Here is a 4838-nt window from a genome sequence, read left to right on the forward strand (position 1 = left end):
CCTGCTGAGCCCAACCCCTGTGTTAACACACACCCCTACACATGGCCCCCCACATGGAGAGGGACAGAGCAAACAGCAGCCACAAGACACGTGTGGGGCAGTGTCTGCCCTGCTGGTGAAGGGTGAGGAGGGTGAGGATGAGGAGGATGAGGAAGAGGCAGCTCTGCATGGCTGGGAACAGCAGCTGTGTGAGGCTGCTGTGTGCAAACCACGGCTCTGTCTCATAAAAATGCAATCCAAGGCCCCAAAAAACAGGTTGGTTGTTTTGTGGATACCCTAAAATCACGTGAGGACACTTGAAGGTCTCACGGGAGTGAGGGCAGGGAAAGCAGCTGAATGTAATGACAGGCCCTGTTGATGTATCTGAGGCCAGAAACTCAGATGCTGCCAAAAATAACACTGGGGATGTTTGTACTCGACGTGTCTCGGTGAGACCACCCGAGCAGAGGGGCCTAAAGGTTTGCTGGGAGCAAGAGGGATGAGGAACAACTGCAAAACCAGGTCATGGTGGATTTGGGAGTTCACGGGTAGGAACTGGCCCTGGCAGGGGAATATAACAAGGGATGGGGAAGTTGAAAGCACTGAAATGCCACTGAGCAGGTGACAGCTATTCGTCACCCCCCACAAAACCAGCCAGACCTAGTGCTTTGAGTGGGAGGCAGCCAGGTCCTTCCCAGGGGCCTTCCCAAGTTCAGCTGAATCCAGCACAAAAAAAGATGGGGATTGATCTGTTTTGCTTTGTACTGGATCTGCAGGATGTTGCTGCACCTCCCTGGTACAGGGACTATTACCTGGCAACCCCAAGTGCCAGCTTGTCCTGTTCCCTGTGACCCATCATCCCAAAATGTCATCCTCTGGATGGCAGTGAAGGCCTTTAGCTACTGCTTCAAAGCATTAACAATTAGCAGTTGGGCCTGGAAGCAGCAGACATTTTTACTGTGGTTTCCAATAGTTAATCCTGGCAGCTCCAGCTAAAACTGATGGTAAAATTCCCTTCTGGATTCTGGGAGCAAAACTAAGGCAAGACAGTTTGTTTTTGCCAACCTGGGCAGGTGCCAGACTGAGTGCTGGTGGATGTGGAGCAGCTCTGCTCAGCTTTAGGTGCCCCAACTCAAATCCTTGCCCAGGTGCTTGCAAACAGGACGAGCCTTGGGATCCAGAGTTGTGCTCCAAGCTAATGAAGCAGCAGCAGGAGCTGGCAGGGATGTCCATCCCTACACCCCAAACCTAAACCCAAGGTGCTGCTCCAGGGAGCACCCAGCCCACAACCTGCCCCCCAATACACAGGCACCTGCTGCTGGGCACAGGGCTGAACTGCTCCTAGAAAGCATTTATTTAAATCAGAGTTTATGCCCCAACCAGAGTAAATAAATTAGAGCTTATGTCTCCTCCCTTTGAGGAGACAACCCACCCAGCTGGTCTCACACACACCCCCAGCTGGGAATTAATTTGCTCTGTACTTACTTTTTCCAACCCCAGGAGTTGCTTCCACCACCCCACAACACGAGGGTAGTTAAACCATGGTTCCTGCCACACCCCCTGAGCCCCAGGCAGCTCAGAGGGAGGGCAATGGGAGGAGAGGTGGCTTTGGGGATTGCTTTCCTCTTTGTCACCCCCTGCGAGGCACGGGAGGACATGGGGGTCACGGCCAGGGGTGATGCCCAGGAACGTGACACCCTTCCCACCACATTCCCATGGGGATGGCAGGTTGTCTTCTCATGGGGCAGGACTGACCCTTGGAGGCGTTTCCAACAAGCCTGCCCAGAAAACGGTCCTTGCTCCGATAGAGAGATGGATGGATGGATGGATGGATAGATAGAGAGAGAGAGAGAGAAAGAGATGGCTGGAGAGATGGATGGATGGATGGATGGATGGATGGATGGATGGATGGATGGATGGATGGATGGATGGATGGATGGATGGATGGATGGATGGATGGATGGATGGATGGATGGATGGATGGATGGATGGAGATATGGATGGAGAGATGGACGGCGAGATAGAGATAGATAGATAGATAGATAGATAGATAGATAGATAGATAGATAGATAGATAGATAGATAGATAGATAGATAGATAGATAGATAGATAGATAGATAGATAGATAGATAGATAGATAGATAGATAGATAGATAGATAGATAGATAGATAGATAGATACAGACCGACTCCTTAAAAAAAAGACAGCGCAAGGGCTCCCTCTGCCGCCACACGGGGTTAGAGAGGGAGGGACGGTCTGAACCATAGAATTCCAGACTGGTTTGGCTGTGAAGGGGCCCCAAGGATCATCTAGATCCAAGGCCCTGCCTGTTGGCTGATGCTGCCCTTACACACACGGGTCACAGGGGAGGGGGAGGTTCTGTCCAGGTGATCACGGGCTGGGTGCTAATGAAAAGCCTGGTTTGACGTCCCCTAAAGGCTGCCCACTCAGAAGCAGCCCAGGGGGATTTCAGGTGAGGTTTGGGGGGATTCCACAGGTGGGACTGGGCACCTCCCAGGGTGGGCTCAGGGATGCTGGGAACTGGGTGTAGAAGTTCCTGAGACCGGAGACAATTTTGGTGGACGATTCAAATTCCTTCTGTAACAGGGTCCAGATGTGAGGGAGGGCTCCAACAAAAGCAAAGGACAATCCTGCTACTAGTTAAAAGTAACTTCTAGGAGTTTTAAACCTTTCAGCAGAGGGGATGGATGGATGACAAGCATGAAAGGTCCTGCAGGGACAGAGGATCTATCCAGTGGGGGAGCAGTCACACAAACTGTAAAAAAAGGGCAGGACTCGACCTGGGTACACTCAGTAGGAAATCCTGAGTAACAACTAAACTCTAATCTGGAAACATCACAGTAGACAAGAGCAAGTGACTATGTCCTGTGGCAGCAAAGCTGAGTGACTCATGCGCTCCAGTGGTTACTATGGAGCTGTTTACACATTGCTTTGTGATTAAAAAAAAAAAACAGAGAGAAAAAAAATGCAAAGAACTCACCCAAAATTAACTACATAGAGGGAGGTTTGTGGAAGCTGGCAACACAGAGAGAAATAACTCAGGAGGTTTCCAGAAGGAGTCCAAAGGGCTCAAGGATGAACCCACCAAGCCACTAATCCCCAAACTGAGTGCTTCTCCTGTGCCAGATGGGTGGAAAGTGGCAAGTATGATACTGGGGGTTTGGGGATTTTTTAAGGATTCTGGGAAGAATATGAGGAACAACAAACCAGAAAATCCAATTCCTATATCAAGTCAACTGTCCAGACTTCTACAATCTAGGATTCACAGAGATAAGAAACAGCTGAAGAGCATCAAAGTGGCTTTTGCTGAGGGGAGTCCCACCTGGCAAGTATTAAAGCTCTGTGAAATGTGTAGCAAGCAGCTGAAGGATGTGATGATCTGGCTCTAAGAGCCATTAATTGGATAATGTACAAATTAATAGTCCTCCCAGCTGTGTCTTGAAGCTGTGGGAGGCCTCTGTGCAAGGCTTGGTGCATTTGCACTGGTTTTGCTCCTTGTTACCCATCTTGAGAAACAGGAACAACTCCTGTCAGCCCTTCTGAATATCATTGGAAGACCATATGCTGCTTGTCCCAGTAAAGGATCAGGCTCAGAGCTGGGGTTCACTCAAAATGTGTAAATGTATTAAAAATAATGTCAGCCCCAGGCTTGCTTGCTCCTTCTCCCACTGACTTGCTTTCCTTGCCAGTCAGTACCCTCCAGTCCTTGCAGAGCACTGGAGTCATCCTCAGCCCTGCCAGGGTAAGAAAATAAATATCCTTGGAAGAGCTAAGAATCCCACATCTCCCCACATCCCAGTTCTTCTCTTGAGGTCAAATTTATCAACCAACTCCTTATAAAGGTACTGCTGGACATCTCTACCCCAACAAAACCTCTGACCTTGCTGGGACACACCCCGGCAAACAGCAACCCCTGTCCTGGGGGATGTTAACTCCCCCTAGCACTGTAGCATGAGCTGGTGGCTTTTGAGATGAGAGACCCTGGATCTTCAGCACACTGATCCAGCAGGATCCCAACAGCAGCCTGAGTCTGTTTGGGGATTTCAAACCCCATGGTTAAGGCAATACCCGGTATCCCTCTGTGAACACAGAACACCCCTGGCCTTCCCTTCCCTCACCAGATGGGCACCAAATTAAGTTGGAATCAGGTTCCACATAAAAAAGATGTGAAGTATCTTCCTGCACCCAGCGTGACCCCGTAGAGCTCTGCCACAAGACACTGCAAGTACTAGAAGTCTGTGTGGGCTCAGAAAGGAATTGGTCTAATTAATGGCAGCAAAATCCATCAGGTGACACAGAAGGAGCCACAAACCTCTGGAGGTGCTCCCGGAACAAGCACATGGAATTAGCTACAGCTCAAGACAAATGTTGGGTTTCACAGAATTCCAGAACTGTTAGGGTTGGAAGGGACCTCTAGGGATCATCCAGTCCAACTCCTTGCTAAAGCAGGATCCCCTGGAGCACATCACCCAGGACTGCATCCAGGTGGGTTTTAAGTATCTCCAGAGAAAGGGACTCCACACCTCCCTGGGCAGCCTGTTCCAGGGCTCTGTCACCCTCATAGTAGGTAAGTTTTTTCTCAGAATCCCAGAATGGTCAGGGTTTGCTGGGCTTGGCCTGACCCCGAGAGCCCCTCACAGCTGCAGGAACAGGCAGGAGCCCACACACCTGCTGCAGGCCAAGCAAGAAGCTGTGCCCACCCCAGCACCCAAAGGAGATGCCTCCCCTCAGAAAGAGGAGGGAAATCCCAGCAGCCTGTGGCTGCGGCGCCGAAGCCAGCTAATTAATGGCAGCAAAATCCATCAGGTGACACAGAAGGAGCCACAAACCTCTGGAG

This window comes from Chaetura pelagica, unplaced genomic scaffold (genome assembly GCF_000747805.2).
Source record: "Chaetura pelagica isolate M959 unplaced genomic scaffold, ChaPel_1.0 scaffold471, whole genome shotgun sequence".
Lineage (NCBI taxonomy): Eukaryota > Metazoa > Chordata > Aves > Apodiformes > Apodidae > Chaetura > Chaetura pelagica.